Source organism: Pseudochaenichthys georgianus, chromosome 19 (genome assembly GCF_902827115.2).
Source record: "Pseudochaenichthys georgianus chromosome 19, fPseGeo1.2, whole genome shotgun sequence".
Classification (NCBI taxonomy): domain Eukaryota; kingdom Metazoa; phylum Chordata; class Actinopteri; order Perciformes; family Channichthyidae; genus Pseudochaenichthys; species Pseudochaenichthys georgianus.
Genome location: NC_047521.1, coordinates 1 through 18,086, shown reverse-complemented (window position 1 = coordinate 18,086; position 18,086 = coordinate 1). Strand labels below are relative to the sequence as shown.

Genomic DNA, 18,086 nt, shown 5'->3' with positions numbered 1-18,086 from the left:
TTCTTGGAACGCAATGCCCTAGTAGGACAGTAGGGTATAATGAGTTCTTTAAGGTAAGATGGCGCCTGCCCATTAAGGGCTTTGTAGGCGAGAAGAAGAATTTTAAATTCTATCCTGTGTTCTATAGGGAGCCAGTGTAAGGCAGCCAGAACAGGAGTAATGTGGTCCCTTTTCCTAACTCTGGTTAGTACACGAGCCGCAGCATTTTGAATCAGCTGAAGCGACTTGACTGACTTCTTGGTACTCCCTGATAATAAAGAGTTACAATAATCCAGCCTAGAAGTAACAAATGCATGGACTAGTTTCTCTGCATCGTTTTGAGGCAAGATATGCCTGATTTTTGCAATGTTACGTAGATGGAAGTAGGCGGTCCTTGAAATTGATTGTATGTGGGCATTAAAGGATAAATCCTGATCAAATATAACACCAAGATTCCTTATAGTCTCACTGGAGGCCAAATGAATGCCATCCATAGTTAGTATATCTTTAGATATTTTGTTTCGTAGATTCTTCGGGCCAAGTACAGAGACAGGGCAGTCTTGCAATGACAAAAGACACGGCGTGGCGGTTCCTGCCTCTGAGCCGACCAAAGCAGCCCATCAACAACATTTAACCCTAAGCCGTAAAGACAGATAAAGCTTGAAATAGACATAGTTTCCAATCGGGGGCACAAAGTGCAGCACAGCAGCAGGGGTCTTTTTTGCACTCAATGCCAAAGAAGCCACAGGTGAGAGCCACAAACCATGCTGGCGCAGCTGGGGGAAAGGGTGTGGCCTGGGATGTGGAAAAGCCAAGTGAGGGTCACCGCGAGGGCCACCGCGAGGGCTTGGACTGGGACAACTATGGTGGTGTCTGTTCTCGAGGACGGCCTCCACAATTACTCTGGTTTCTCTTCAAAGCGTATAAGTCTTTCGCCTTTTACTAAAGACTTCCGTGGAGAGGAACACCTACGAGTTCAACCTATTTTTGGTAGGCTTGGCCATTTGGCTGGGCATTCTGAGTTTGTGAAAGACAAGAGCAGTCATTAGCACCTGGGCGATCCAAGTCACCCAGCGCCTCTGTTACGCCAGGTCAAAAGAGCCGCACCAAGACCTGCGGCGACTGCGCAACAAGTCCGTCTCCAGCAGCAAACTTTAAGGGTCATCGCTTCTCTGCCTTTTGGCTAAGATCAAGTGTAGTATCTGTTCTTATCAGTGAGGCATCTGCTCTGGGAGTGCAGCGCTGCCGTAGACCAGTGGGCAAAAGCCGGCTCCTTAAAATTCCCGTGCTTGCCGGCAAGGGAGGACCTCACAGCACAGCTCATACTATATGGGGTGAGCCAGAAACAGGACTGTTCCAGGGACTTTTCCAAGCAGTGGCTCACCCTAGCTGCCATTAAAGATGCCATATGGACCTCCAGAAACTTGCTGGTAAGAAGGCACATGCAGATCCCCCCCGTGGCTGTGATCCAGATCGCTGCGGCAACAATAAAATCAGCGACGTGGCACGCCCAGGACACAACCACAAAGAAAAATCGCCTCTGTGCTCATTCGGATGAAGGAGCCGGAGCCACACGGGAAAGGTGAAAGCAGCGCAGGCCTGACTCTCCGGTGGGTCTCCTCTGAGCCCCGTGACAAAGATCCGAGAGAAACAACCTGTTAAATGGGAGTGGGATGAGTTAATCTTGATAGGGACTCACTGCGCTCCTGGACAACAATTTACCCAATTTACCCAATACCCTTTTTTAAAAAAAAAAGGAAAAAAAAGAAGATTTTAAATGAAAACTGTTTGCATATAAAATGTTTTAATGAAATGCGATGTTTTTTTTATGAAAATGGGTCTGATCTTAAAGTGTACATGTATTTATTATATGAAAACTCAAAATACACTTATGTGACAAAAACAATTATTTAAATATGAAAAGTACATGAATTAAGTGACAATAAAACTTTTCCCAAAAGAAAAAAAAAAAAGAAAACAAATCTGTTCTTATCAGTTTAATATCTGATACGTCCCCTATACGCGGACGGTAAAGCACCGCAAAATCCACCCCCCTTTAAGATACCAGGGGCATGAGGTTCTCTAGTGTATGAACATCTGGGTTTAGTCCGTGGGGGAGTGCTTAAGTCCGGGGGCCCGGGGTCTCATGGTGTGCGATGTTATGGAAGTGCGCATGTTAGGGAGAGATGCTGGAGCTGCTTAGTCCGTCGTTTGGGGCTCTGTGAGGGGCTACAAATGGGTGATTTTCCCGGTCTATTTCATGATTTTCGAAATTCTCGAAAAAACGGCAAAGTGCCAACGGAGGAGGGGCTCAAAAAAGCGCAAGTCTTCGGCGCTTCGGGCGGAAGCCCCAGACACTTTTTTATTACCCTGTTGCACTTTACAATGGAGAGGGGAATCGAGACCTCCATTCCTCCGTAAAAAAAAAATTCATTCATCTTTTCCAAGCTACCATCTGCACAAAATCGGAAACCCGGTTTTTGAGAGCACTTAGAAAAAAAACGGCTGTTTCACATCATGGAGGAATGTGTCCGCTACATGAGTGCTTTGGCTCGGATACAATTGTTGCCTGGAGGACCCCAATCATGGTTCTTATCAAACTTTAAGTTTTTGAACTGGTCTCTGGAGGAATTTAAGGGGAGTTGTCAGGGAATTATGAGACACTATTTTGGGATACAATTTTTCCATTTTCACCCCTTTCCTCTGGTTCTCCCAAAAGATAACTTAGAGTTGTTCTGACCCTGGAGGAATGTAAGGAGAGTTGTCAGGGGACTCTATCCGCCTTAAGAGACACTATTTTGGGATACAATTTCTCCATTTTCACCTCTTTCCTCTGGTTCTCCCAACATATAACAGAGTATTTCCTGACTCTGGAGGAATGTAAGGAGAGGTGTCAGGGGACTCTATCCGCTTTAAGAGACACTATTTTGGGATACAATTTCTCCATGTTCACCCCTTTTCTCTGGTTCTCCCAACATATAATATTGGTATTAGTATTTTCCTGATTTCTCACTGATCGAATGAAAAACGTGACCCGCCATCGGAGGGCCTCCGCCTGCCCGGCCTCGTTTCCGGTGCTCTGGCGGTCGGTTCCTCCGAAATGCGGGTTCGGCTCAGATGGCCCAGAAGGGTGTGCTGCGAGGGGGAATTGACGGAAGCGCACCACCAGGAGTGGAGCCTGCGGCTTAATTTGACTCAATACGGGCAACCTCACCCAGCCCGGAAACGGAAAGGATTGACAGACCATTTTCTAGCTGATACTGCTTCTAATAATACTTTATGATGTGCTGACAGCCAGTCCACCACACAATAAACAAAAACGGCTGTCTGATACCCTGGATGAAAGTACTCTCTCTAAGTGCACTATGTCTCGGATATATCTGATGCCTGGAGACCCCCCCAGCCTGGTTCTTAACTTTAAGTCCAAACTGGTCTCTGGAGGAATGCACAGGGAGTCGAAAGGGGACTCTTCTTGCTGTTTGTCTTGTCAAAATTGAGGGGTGTGTTTGAGGGGAGGGCCCTGGCTGTTTCTTTCAGTAACTTTTTGAGAGAATTAATTATAAATCTGTCAAATGTTCATAACAGCCTTGTTTCACTGAAATAGCCTCAAAATCAAAAACTGCCATTAAGAGTCAGATTCTTAACGAAATCTACTGACACAAAGTACTTCATTATCTACTTTTCAGCTTTGAAACACAAAAGTGTATCTTTCAGTAACTTTTTGAGAGAATTAAGCATAAATCTGTGAAATGTTGAAAACGGGATTGTTTCACTGAAATAGCGTCAAAATCACAAACTGCCATTAAGAGTCAGATAGATTCTTAACGATATATACTGACACAAAGTACTTCATTTTCTAGTTTTCATCTTTTATACTCAAAAATCTATCTTTCAGTAATTTTCTGAGAGAATTAAGCATAAATCTGTCAAATGTTCAAAACAGCCTTGTTTCACTGAAATAGCCTCAAAATCAGAAACTGCCATTAAGAGTCAGATGCTTCAAGAAATCAACTAAAACAAAGTACTTCATTATCTACTTTTCAGCTTTTATACACAAAAGTGTATCTCTCAGTAACTTTCTGAGAGAATCTGTGAAATGTTGAAAACAGCCTTGTTTCACTGAAATAGCCTCAAAATGACAAACTGCCATTAAGAGTTCGATTCTTCTCACAAGTATTTGTATCGGGCCATCAATCTTAAAACATACAAACTGTTGACATAAGGTCACCCGATTTTACATTTTTTTTTACAACAAACATGGTATGGTAACCATCCCCCCACCCCCCGACAAAACAAAACCGAAAAGAGTCACAATACGATATAAAAGAGGAGCAAAAATAAGTAAATACAAGAGGATATCATAAAAGCACAGAAATACAAAGAAACACTGTGTTGCACAATGCACATTGGGCTGCATGACCATTCACACGCCAAAGGAAACAATCACTTATCATTGCATTATAACCGTCCAGTCTCAAAATAGTAGCTACGGCATACATTAATGAGTAATAGAATTATCTAATCCCCTAAAGAAGGAATATAATTAACAAAAGAGAGAATAGGATCCCAGGTTTTGCTACATTTATCAGAGCATCCCCTTATACTATACTTAATCTTCTCTAAGTATAAGAAATACATTAAGTCCTTCAACCACAACTGAGAAGATGGAGGTTTCTGGTCCTTCCACTGCAGTAAAATACGTCTGCGGGCTACAAGTGAAGCAAAAGCAATAACATTGCTCTCCTTGTTAGTGAAATTCCTCAGGGACACCAAAAATAGAAATTGAAGTGCTAGGAACCACCGGCTTATTGAAGGCCTTCGAGAGTGTATCATAAAAAGAGGACCAGAATGAACCCAGCTTTGGACAGGAGAAAAACATCTGTGTGTGGTTGGCCGGAGAGAGAGAGCATCTATCACACATCTCACTTGTGTCAAACAGTTTGCTAAGTCCAACTTTGGTCAGATGTGATCTGTGTAGGACCTTAAACTGTATCAGTGTCAGTCTGGCGCAAGATGAAGTAGAGTTGACTCTGTCTAGGGCCCCCTGCCACCATTCTTCTGAAAAGGTAACCCCAAGCTCCTTCTCCCAGATGTTCCTAGTCGCTAAGGGATTGCAGGTCTCCCTTGAAAAAGAGATCTATGATCTCAATGGGACCAATCTGGTTAAATAAAGGTTTGAAATGAAATGAAAGGAGATGATAATGCTGATAAGATTAACTTCCCCACGGCTGAAATGACTCCACGTACTACATGGGTCAATAGAATTGTATCAACGAGAGAATTAGGTGGTTGATGAGGAAAATTGGGGAAGTTACAACGAGCAAAGTCTCGGATTTGAAAATATCTAAATAACTGAGAGTTTGGAAGGTCACATTTAGTCTTGAGAATATCAAAGGAGACAAAAATGTTATCAAAAAAAAGTTGTTTGAAATAAACCAACCCTTTCTCCTTCCACAAAGAGAAAACTGGGTCAAGAGATGAAGGAAGAAAAATATGATTATTACAAATCGGCATTAGCAGGGAAAGGGAAACCATTTTAAAGTGGCGTCTAAATTGCCTCCAAATCTTTACAGTAGATTGTACAATTGGGTTGGATACGCATTTAGCAGGATATGATTTTAGGGGGGCACAAATTAACGCACCTCTACGCACAGCGTCGGCTCTGGAACCTTACCTCTGGATAGGGGTTGGACTCTATTCTTCTCCGGAGTTGCTCAAGGTGTGAGGCGCCGGGCGGGTGTGGGGATACTCACAAGTCCCCGGTTAGGTGCTTCGTTGTTGGAGTTTACCCCAGTGGACGAGAGGGTCGCCTCCCTACGCCTGCGGGTTATGGGGGGGAAAACTCTGACTGTTGTGTGTGCTTATGCACCCAACAGAAGTTCAGAGTATTCGGCCTTCTTGGAGACCCTGGAAAGAGTCCTGTATGGGGCTCCTGAAGGGGACTCCTTAGTCTTGCTGGGAGACTTCAACGCACATGTGGGCAATGATGGAGACACTTGGAGGGGCGTGATTGGGAGGAACGGCCCCCCTGATCTGAACCGGAGTGGTGGTTTGTTACTGGACTTCTGTGCTAGTCATGGATTGGCCATAACAAACACCATGTTCGAACATAAGGATGCTCATAAGTGTACGTGGTACCAGAGCACCCTAGGCAGAAGGTCCATGATCGATTTCGTTATCGTATCATCGGACCTGAGGCCGTATGTTTTGGACGCTCGGGTAAAGAGAGGGGCGGAGTTGTCAACTGATCACCATCTGGTGGTGAGTTGGGTCGAGTGGCGGGGGAAGCCTCTGGATAGACCTGGTAAGCCCAAACGTGTAGTTCGGGTGAACTGGGAACGTCTGGAGGAGGCCCAAGTTCAGGAGGCCTTCAACTCGCACCTCCGGCGGAGCTTTTCGGGCATTCCTGTGGAGGTTGGGGACATAGAACCAGAGTGGTCGGTGTTCAAAGCCTCTATTGCCGAAGCCGCGGCGGGGAGCTGTGGTCTCAAGGTCCTAGGTGCCTCAAGGGGCGGTAACCCTCGAACCTCCTGGTGGACACCGGTGGTCAGGGAAGCCGTCCGACTGAAGAAGGAGGCCTTCAGGGATTTGTTATGCCGGGGGACTCCCGAGGCAGTTGCAAGGTACCGACAGGCCCGAAGGGCAGCAGCCTCATCCATGGCCGAGGCAAAGCAGCGGGTGTGGGAGAAGTTCGGAGAAGACATGGAGAAGGACTTTCGGGCGGCACCAAAGTTGTTCTGGAAAACTGTCCGACACCTCAGGAGGGGGAAGCAGGGAACCATCCAAGCTGTGTACAGTAAGGATGGGACGTTGTTGACCTCAACTGATGGAGTGTTGGGGCGTTGGAAGGAACACTTTGAGGAACTCCTGAACCCGACAACTCCGCCCTCTATGTTAGAGGCAGAGCTGGAGTATGACGGGGGATCAACGCCAATCTCCCGGGGGGAGGTCACTGAGGTCGTCAAACAACTCCACAGTGGCAAAGCCCCGGGGGTGGATGAGATCCGCCCGGAAATGCTGAAGGCTCTGGGTGTTGAGGGACTGTCATGGTTGACACGTCTCATCAACGTTGCGTGGAAGTCGGAAACGGTACCGAAGGAGTGGCAGACCGGGGTGGTGGTCCCCCTTTTCAAAAAGGGGGATCAGAGGGTGTGTGCCAATTACAGAGGCATCACACTACTCAGCCTCCCCGGGAAAGTTTACTCCAAGGTACTCGAAAGGAGGGTCAGGCCGATTGTCGAACCTCAGATTGAGGAGGAACAATGCGGATTCCGTCCTGGTCGTGGAACGACGGATCAGCTTTTCACTCTCGCAAGGATCCTGGAGGGGGCCTGGGAGTACGCTTATCCGGTCTACATGTGTTTTGTAGACTTGGAGAAGGCGTATGACCGGGTTCCCAGGGAGTTACTGTGGGAGGTGCTGCGGGAGTATGGGGTGAAGGGGTCTCTACTCAGGGCCATCCAATCTCTGTACTCCCAAAGCGAGAGCTGTGTCCGGGTCCTCGGCAGTAAGTCGGACCCATTTCCGGTGAGGGTTGGCCTCCGCCAGGGCTGCGCTTTGTCACCAATCCTGTTTGTAATATACATGGATCGGATTTCGAGAGGTAGTCGTGGGGGGGGGGGGGGGTCTGCAGTTCGGTGGACTAAGGATTGCACCACTGCTTTTTGCAGATGATGTGGTTCTGATGGCTTCATCGGTCTGCGACCTTCAGCACTCACTGGATCAGTTCGCAACCGAGTGTGAAGCGGCTGGGATGAGGATCAGCACCTCCAAATCTGAGGCCATGGTTCTCAGCAGGAAACCGATGGACTGTCCACTCCAAGTAGGGAATGAGTCCTTACCCCAAGTGAAGGAGTTCAAGTATCTCGGGGTCTTGTTCTCGAGTGAGGGATCAATGGAGCGTGAGATGGGCCGGAGAATCGGAGCAGCGGGAGCGGTATTGCAGTTGCTTTACCGCACCGTTGTGACGAAAAGGGAGCTGAGCCGGAAGGCAAAGCTCTCTGTCTACCGGGCCATTTTCGTTCCTACCCTCACCTATGGTCATGAAGGATGGGTCATGACCGAAAGAACGAGATCGCAGATACAAGCGGCCGAGATGGGTTTCCTCCGCCGGGTGGCTGGTGTCTCCCTTAGAGATAAGGTGAGAAGTTCGGTCATCAGGGAGGGACTTGGAGTTGAGCCGCTCCTCCTTCGCGTCGAAAGAAGCCAGTTGAGGTGGTTCGGGCACCTAGTTAGGATGCCACCTGGGCGCCTCCCTAGGGAGGTGTTCCAGGCACGTCCAGCTGGGAAGAGACCAAGGGGTAGACCTAGGACCAGGTGGAGGGATTATATCTCTTCGCTGGCCTGGGAGCGCCTTGGGATCCCCCAGTCAGAGCTGGTTGATGTCGCCAGGGAAAATAAAGTTTGGGGCTCTCTGCTGGAACTGCTACCCCTGCGACCCGACCACAGATAAGCGGGAGAAGATGGATGGATAGATGGACAAATTAACGACGATAAAGAGATAGAGCCACAAGACCGCGCTTCCATCTGGCACCAGTCTGTAATGGGGGAGTTGTGCCAAGTGTGAATCTTTTGAATATTGGCCGCCCAATAGTATGCCAGAAGGTTAGGTCGAGCAAGGACACCATCTTCTTTAGCCCTTTGTAGGACAGAATATTTTACCCTTGGGGTCTTTCCTGCCCAAATAAAAGATGAAATAGTCTTGTATAAGTCCTTAAAAAAAGATTTGGGGATGAATAATGGTAAACATTCAAAAAGGAATGAGAATCTGGGAAGCACATTCATTTTGATTGAATTGATTCTACCTACAATCGACAGAGGGAGAGAGTTCCAGCGCTGTAGGTCAGATTTCACCAACTTCAAAACGTTATGCTTATGAAGCGAGGGGAGACTATGCGAAATGTGCATTGTGCAACACAGTATTTTTTATTTACTTATTTTTGCTCCTCTTTTATATTGTATTGTGACTCTTTTCGGTTTTGTTTTGTAGGGGGGTGGGGAGATGGTTACTATGCCATGTTTGTTGTAAAAAAAATGTAAAATCGGGTGATCTTATGTCAACAGTTTGTATGTTTTAAGATTGATGGCCCAATAAAAATACTTGTGAGAAGAATCGAACTCTTAATGGCAGTTTGTCATTTTGAGGCTATTTCAGTGAAACAAGGCTGTTTTCAACATTTCACAGATTTATGCTTAATTCTCTCAGAAAGTTACCGAGAGATACACTTTTGTGTATAAAAGCTGAAAAGTAGATAATGAAGTACTTTGTTTTAGTTGATTTCTTGAAGCATCTGACTCTTAATGGCAGTTTCTGATTTTGAGGCTATTTCAGTGAAACAATGCTGTTTTGAACATTTGACAGATGTATGCTTAATTCTCTCAAAATGTTACTGAAAGATATACTTTTGTGTTTAAAAGCTGACCACTACCATGAAGTACTCTGTTTGAGTAGATTTCGTTAGAAACTGACTCTTAATGGCAGTTTGTGATTTTGAGGCTATTTCAGTGAAACAAGGCTTGATTCTCTCAAAAAGTTACTGAAAGATACATTTTTGAGTATAAAAGATGAATACTACAAAATGTAGTACTTTGTGTCAGTAGATTTCGTTAAGAATGGGACTCTTAATGGCAGTTTGTGATTTTGAGGCTATTTCAGTGAAACAAGGCAGTTTTGAACATTTGACATATTTATGTTTAATTCTCTCAAAAAGTTACTGAAAGATAAACTTTTGTGGATAAAAGCTGAACTATAGATAATGAAGTACTCTGTTTGTGTATATTTCGTTAAGAAGGTGACTCGTAATGGAAGTTTGTGATTTTGAGGCTATTTCAGTGAAACAAGGCTTAATTCTCTCAAAAAGTTACTGAAAGATACACTTTTGTGGATAAAAGCTGAACTATAGATAATGTTAGTACTCTGTTTGAGTATATTTCGTCAAGAAGGTGACTCTTAGTGGCAGTTTGTGATTTTGAGGCTATTTCAGTGAAACAAGGCTTGATTCTCTCAAAAAGTTACTGAAAGATACATTTTTGAGTATAAAAGCTGAACTATAGATAATGAAGTACTCTGTTTGAGTAGATTTCGTTAGAAACTGACTCTTAATGGCAGTTTGTGATTGAGAGGCTATTTCAGTGAAACAAGGCTGTTTTGAACATTTGACATATTTATGCTTAATTCTCTCAAAAAGTTACCGAAAGATAAACTTTTGTGGATAAAAGCTGAACTATAGATAATGAAGTACTCTGTTTGTGTAGATTTCGTTAAGAAGGTGACTGTTAATGGAAGTGTGTGATTTTGAGGCTATTTCAGTGAAACAAGGCTTAATTCTCTCAAAAAGTTACTGAAAGATACACCTTTGTGGATAAAAGCTGAACTATAGATAATGAAGTACTCTGTTTGAGTAGATTTCGTTAAGAAGGTGACTCTTAATGGCAGTTTGTGATTTTGAGGCTATTTCAGTGAAACAAGGATTAATTCTCTCAAAAAGTTACTGAAAGATACACTTTTGTGGATAAAAGCTGAACTATAGATAATGAAGTACTCTGTTTGAGTAGATTTCGTTAAGAAGGTAACTCTTAATGGCAGTTTGTGATTTTTAGGCTATTTCAATGAAACAATGCTGTTTTGAACATTTGACAGATTTATGCTTAATTCTCTCAAAATGTTACTGAAAGATACATTTTTTAGTATAAAAGATGAAAACTAGAAAATGAAGTACTTTGTTACAGTAGATGTCATTAAGAAACTGACTCTTAATGGCAGTTTGTGATTTTGAGGATATTTCATTGAAACAAGGCTTAATTCTCTCAAAAAGTTACTGAAAGATACATTTTTGAGTATAAAAGATGAATACTACAAAATGTAGTACTTTGTGTCAGTAGATTTCGTTAAGAATGGGACTCTTAATGGCAGTTTGTGATTTTGAGGCTATTTCAGTGAAACAAGGCAGTTTTGAACATTTTACATATTTATGCTTAATTCTCTCAAAAAGTTAATGAAAGATACACTTTTGTGTTTAAAAACTGACCACTACCAGTCAGGGTTTCCGTTAGCCGGTAATTACCGGTTTTTAGCTGGTAACATTTATAAAAAACCGGTAAATTCAAAACCTGACGGTCAAAATGTCTGGTAATAATTAGGGATGCTCCGATCGATCGGCCGCCGGTCATTATCGGCCGATATTCACTCTTAATAGTTTGATCGGTGCTCTCTATAAAGGCCGATCAGGAGAGCTGGATCTGATCGATATGGACATAAACGCGAGTGAAGTGTAACCGGAGCGAGAGAGAGATCAGATCAGCTGCTGAGTCTGACCGAGACACGCAGCTCTGCAGGATCACCTGAAGCCCCGCCCTCTGTTTAGCGAGCTGCAGGAGAAATTGACGTGCTGTCAGGAGAGAGAGAGGGAGGGAGAGGATCCGTTTCTCCCGTGTTGATTCAAAGTTGATGTAAACTTCTGAATAATGTACGTTATCTACTACAAGTAGTTTGTTTGAATGTAATAATTATGTTGTTTGTTGTTTGTGGAATCATTTATTGAAAAATGAATCTGAATTTTTCGATCTGTTACGATTATAAACTGAAGCAATATAAAAATGAGCCCGTGAACTGAGTTTTAAACTGAAGCATATCTGCTCATAGTACGGTAATTACCTGCTAACGGAAACTCTGCTACACAACTATTATTATTATTGAAATATGACCGGTAAGTTTCAAATTAGTCCGGTAAAATAAATTCTGCCCGGACATTTGACCGGCGACAAAAAATCCTAGCGGAAACCCTGCTACCAGTATAAATCTACTCTGAGTAGATTTCGTTAGAAACTGACTCTTAATGGCAGTTTGTGATTTTGAGGCTATTTCAATGAAACAAGGCTTAATTATCTCAAAAAGTTACGGAAGATACATTTTTTAGTATAAAAGATGAAAACTACAAAATGTAGTACTTTGTGTTAGTAGATTTCGTTAAGAATCTGACTTGTAATGGCAGTTTGTGATGTTGAGGCTATTTCAGTGAAACAAGGCTTAATTCTCTCAAAAAGTTACTGAAAGATACATTTTTTACTATAAAAGATGAAAACTAGAAAATGAAGTACTTTGTTTACTACGACATCTACTGAGATGTCGTTAAGAATCTGACTCTTAATGGCAATTTGTGATTTTGAGGCTATTTCAGTGAAACAATGCTGTTTTGAACATTTGACAGATTTATGCTTAATTCTCTCAAAAAGTTACCGAAAGATACACTTTTGTGGATAAAAGCTGAATTATAGATAATGAAGTACTCTGTTTGTGTAGATTTCGTTAAGAAGGTGACTCGTAATGGAAGTTTGTGATTTTGAGGCTATTTCAGTGAAACAAGGCTTAATTCTCTCAAAAAGTTACTGAAAGATACCCTTTTGTGGATAAAAGCTGAACTATATATAATGAAGTACTCTGTTTGAGTAGATTTTGTTAGAAACTGACTCTTAATGGCAGTTTGTGATTGAGAGGCTATTTCAGTGAAACAAGGCTGTTTTGAACATTTGACAGATTTATGCTTAATTCTCTCAAAAAGTTACCGAAAGATAAACTTTTGTGGATAAAAGCTGAACTATAGATAATGAAGTACTCTGTTTGTGTAGATTTCGTTAAGAAGGTGACTCGTAATGGAAGTTTGTGATTTTGAGGCTATTTCAGTGAAACAAGGCTTAATTCTCTCAAAAAGTTACTGAAAGATACACTTTTGTGGATAAAAGCTGAACTATAGACAATGTTAGTACTCTGTTTGAGTAGATTTCGTTAAGAAGGTGACTCTTAATGGCAGTTTGTGATTTTGAGGCTATTTCAGTGAAACAAGGCTTAATTCTCTCAAAAAGTTACTGAAAGATACACTTTTGTGGATAAAAGCTGAACTATAGATAATGAAGTACTCTGTTTGAGTAGATTTTGTTAGAAACTGACTCTTAATGGCAGTTTGTGATTGAGAGGCTATTTCAGTGAAACAAGGCTATTTTGAACATTTGACATATTTATGCTTAATTCTCTCAAAACGTTACTGAAAGATACACTTTTGTGGATGAAAGCTGAACTATAGACAATGAAGTACTCTGTTTGAGTATATTTCGTCAAGAAGGTGACTCTTAGTGGCAGTTTGTGATTTTGAGGCTATTTCAGTGAAACAAGGCTTAATTCTCTCAAAAAGTTACTGAAAGATACACTTTTGTGGATAAAAGCAGAACTATAGATAATGAAGTACTCTGTTTGAGTAGATTTCGTTAAGAAACTGACTCTTAATGGCAGTTTGTGATTTAAGGCTATTTCAGTGAAACAAGGCTTAATTCTGTCAAAAAGTTACTGAAATATACATTGTTGAGTATAAAAGATGACAACTACAACATGTCGTACTTTGTGTCAGTAGATTTCGTTAAGAATGGGACTCTTAATGGCAGTTTGTGATTTTGAGGCTATTTCAGTGAAACAAGGCAGTTTTGAACATTTGACATATTTATGATTAATTCTCTCAAAAAGTTACTGAAAGATACACTTTTGTGTTTAAAAGCTGACCACTACCATGAAGTACTCTGTTTGAGTAGATTTCGTTAGAAACTGACTCTTAATGGCAGTTTGTGATTTTGAGGCTATTTCAGTGAAACAAGGCATAATTATCTTAAAAAGTTACTGAAAGATACATTTTTTAGTAGAAAAGATGAAAACTAGAAAATGAAGTACTTTGTGTCAGTAGATTTCGTTAAGAATCTGACTTTTAATGGCAGTTTGTGATTTTGAGGCTATTTCAGTGAAACGAGGCTTAATTCTCTCAAAAAGTTACTGAAAGATAGACTTTTGTGGATAAAAGCTGAACTATAGATAATGAAGTACTCTGTTTGAGTACATTTCGTTAAGAAGGTGACTGTTAATGGAAGTGTGTGATTTTGAGGCTATTTCAGTGAAACAAGGCTTAATTCTCTCAAAAAGTTACTGAAAGATAGACTTTTGTGGATAAAAGCTGAACTATAGATAATGAAGTACTCTGTTTGAGTAGATTTCGTTAAGAAGGTGACTCTTAATGGCAGTATGTGATTTTGAGGCTATTTCAGTGAAACAAGGCTTAATTCTCTCAAAAAGTTACTGAAAGATAGACTTTTGTGGATAAAAGCTGAACTATAGATAATGAAGTACTCTGTTTGAGTAGATTTCGTTAAGAAGGTGACTCTTAATGGCAGTTTGTGATTTTGAGGCTATTTCAGTGAAACAAGGCTTAATTATCTCAAAAAGTTACTGAAAGATACATTTTTGAGGATAAAAGCTGAACTATAGATAATGTTTGAGTAGATTTCGTTAAGAAGGTGACTCTTAATGGCAGTATGTGATTTTGAGGCTATTTCAGTGAAACAAGGCTTAATTATCTCAAAAAGTTACTGAAAGATACATTTTTGAGTATAAAAGCTGAAAACTAGAAAATGAAGTACTTTGTGTCAGTAGATTTCGTTAAGAATCTGACTTTTAATGGCAGTTTGTGATTTTGAGGCTATTTCAGTGAAACAAGGCTTAATTCTCTCAAAAAGTTACTGAAAGATAGACTTTTGTGGATAAAAGCTGAACTATAGATAATGAAGTACTCTGTTTGAGTAGATTTCGTTAAGAAACTGACTCTTAATGACAGTTTGTGATTTAAGGCTATTTCAGTGAAACAAGGCTTAATTATCTCAAAAAGTTACTGAAAGATACATTTTTGAGTATAAAAGCTGAAAACTAGAAAATGAAGTACTTTGTGTCAGTAGATTTCGTTAAGAATCTGACTTTTAATGGCAGTTTGCGATTTTGAGGCTATTTCAGTGAAACAATGCTGTTTTGAAGATTTGACAGATTTATGCTTAATTCTCTCAAAAAGTTACCGAAAGATAAACTTTTGTGGATAAAAGATGAACTATAGATAATGAAGTACTCTGTTTGTGTAGATCTCGTTAAGAAGGTGACTGTAAATGGAAGTGTGTGATTTTGAGACTATTTCAGTGAAACAAGGCTTAATTCTCTCAAAAGGTTACTGAAATATACACTTTTGTGGATAAAAGCTGAACTATAGATAATGAAGTACTCTGTTTGAGTAGATTTCGTTGAGAAGGTGACTCTTAATGGCAGTTTGTGATTTAAGGCTATTTCAGTGAAACAAGGCTTAATTCTTTCAAAAAGTTACTGAAAGATACATTTTGGAGTATACAAGATGAAAACTAGAAAATGAAGTACTTTGTTACAGTAGCTGTCGTTAAGAATCTGACTCTTAACCTGTTAAACCCTGAGCCTGTTTTTCAGGTTTCAGGCTCGAAAATGACATTCCCAGAACAAATGACTATAACTTCACTTCTAAAAGGTTTATATGAATAATTGTTGTTGTCAAAGCAAGGTTACATCTGTGAGTTGGATGTAGAAGTGTCAGAATCAATATAGATTGTTCTGTGTCAGAGTAAATTCAGATGGAACATAGCAAAACATGTAAATTCCTGTCTCCGCCTAAAGAAAACCCATTACTTATAGTGAAGACCAACCTTGAATGATGGGTTAGTAGCCTAAAAGCTTTACGAATCCAAAGTATAACATATAATAAGTACCCTGTTTCAAGATTGAGGCAAAACAAGTTACATTTGACCTTTTTAGAGAGGTTTATGAAAATAAAGTCCAGGCGGAATAAGCTTTGGGCACTTTGGGCACATTTGGTTCCATCAGTGCCATTTGACCTTTTTCAGGTACCAGACTATAAAAATCATTGTATTACATTGAATCATCACTATAGGTATTCATTCCACCCAAAACAAAAAAAAAATGTCTTAAAAAAATGTAAAAAATATTTTTGTGTGTGTAGGTGTGTGTAAGTGTAGCTGTGTGGGTATGTAAGTGTAGCTGTGTGGGTATGTGTGTGGGTATGTGTAGGTGTGTATGTGTAAGTGTAGCTGTGTGTGTATGTAACTGTACCAATGCACTAAACAATAAAACTACACTGTAGGTCATTGTGTGTAGGTGTACTTGCACAATAAAAAAAACGGAAACATAGGTAACATTTGACTCCAACTGGGGCAGATTTATTTCAAACATTTTACCAACACACTATAGGCATGTAAAAACAAAGCTGAGGGCCTGCCGGGCCTTCAGCAGGGCCTTCAGCAAACTCCAACAATTCTGCAGCAAGCTGCTCCCTGAAAGTCTTCTGGATGTGTGGCTTTGTCCGGCTGGGGTCACACCTCATCTAACAAATGTGGAAAAACAAAGAAATTAGATTAATTCACTGGCTTATACATATAGGATAATATTGGACTAAAAATGAATAATATTACACCAAATAAATAAGTAAACACATATATATATATTCATTCACTGGCCATTCATTTAGAAAATGTAACTCCAAAAAGACAAGTAATAAGGAAGTACTATAGAGTACTTCATTATCTATAGTTCAGCTTTTATCCACAAAAGTGTATCTTTCAGTAACTTTTTGAGAGAATTAAGCCTTGTTTCACTGAAATAGCCTCAAAATCACAAACTTCCATTACGAGTCACATTCTTAACGAAATCTACACAAACAGAGTACTTCATTATCTATAGTTCAGCTTTTATCCACAAAAGTTTATCTTTCGGTAACTTTTTGAGAGAATTAAGCATAAATCTGTCAAATGTTCAAAACAGCATTGTTTCACTGAAAAAGCCTCAAAATCACAAATTGCCATTAAGAGTCAAATGCTTAACGACATCTCAGTAGATGTCGTAGTAAACAAAGTACTTCATTTTCTAGTTTTCATCTTTTATCGTAAAAAATGTATCTTTCAGTAACTTTTTGAGAGAATTAAGCCTTGTTTCACTGAAATAGCCTCAACATCACAAACCGTCATTAAGAGTCAGTTTCTAACGAAATCTACTCAGAGTAGATTTATACTGGTAGTGGTCAGCTTTTAAACACAAAAGTGTATCTTTCAGTAACTTTTTGAGAGAATTAAGCATAAATATGTCAAATGTTCAAAACTGCCTTGTTTCACTGAAATAGCCTCAAAATCACAAACTGCCATTAAGAGTCCCATTCTTAACGAAATCTACTGACACAAAGTACTACATTTTGTAGTATTCATCTTTTATACTCAAAAATGTATCTTTCAGTAACTTTTTGAGAGAATCAAGCCTTGTTTCACTGAAATAGCCTCAAAATCACAAACTGCCATTAAGAGTCCCATTCTTAACGAAATCTACTGACACAAAGTACTACATTTTGTAGTATTCATCTTTTATACTCAAAAATGTATCTTTCAGTAACTTTTTGAAAGAATTAGGCCTTGTTTCACTGAAATAGACTCAAAATCACACAATGCCATTAACAGTCACCTTCTTAACGAGATATACACAAACAGAGTACTTCATTATCTATAGTTCAGCTTTTATCCACAAAAGTTTATCTTTCAGTAACTTTTTGAGAGAATTAAGCCTTGTTTCACTGAAATAGCCTCTCAATCACAAACTGCCATTAAGAGTCATCTTCTTAATGAAATCTACTCAAACAGAGTACTTCATTATCTCTAGTTCAGCTTTTATCCACAAAAGTATATCTTTCGGTAACTTTTTGAGAAAATTAAGCATAAATCTGTCAAATGTTCAAAACAGCATTGTTTCACTGAAATAGCCTCAAAATCCCAAACTGCCATTAAGAGTCAGATTCTTAAAGAAATCTACTGACACAAAGTACTTCATTTTCTAGTTTTCAGCTTTTATACTCAAAAATGTGTCTTTCAGTAACTTTTTGAGAGAAGTAAGCCTTATTTCACTGAAATAGCCTCAACATCACAAACTGCCATTAAGAGTCAGTTTCTAACGAAATCTACTGAAACAGAGTACTTCATTATCTATAGTTCAGCTTTTATCCACAAAAGTTTATCTTTCAGTAACTTTTTGAGAGAATTAAGCCTTGTTTCACTGAAATAGCCTCAAAATCACAAACTGCCATTAAGAGTCACCTTCTTAACGAAATCTACTGAAACAGAGTACTTCATTATCTATAGTTCAGCTTTTATCCACAAAAGTGTATCTTTCAGTAACTTTTGAGAGAATTAAGCCTTGTTTCACTGAAATAGCCTCAAAATCACAAACTGCC

At 40.2% G+C, this 18,086-nt stretch overlaps 1 non-coding gene and 1 pseudogene across 1 annotated transcript; both read left to right on the top strand.

The window, feature by feature from the left end:
* Positions 1 to 877: 877 nt before the first annotated feature.
* On the top strand, positions 878 to 994 carry LOC117465272 (U5 spliceosomal RNA). Its single transcript, XR_004554177.1, has one exon. It is a non-coding gene; the product is annotated as a U5 spliceosomal RNA (small nuclear RNA).
* A 148-nt stretch (positions 995 to 1,142) lies between these two features.
* On the top strand, positions 1,143 to 1,255 carry LOC117465266 (U2 spliceosomal RNA; annotated as a pseudogene).
* Positions 1,256 to 18,086: the final 16,831 nt, after the last annotated feature.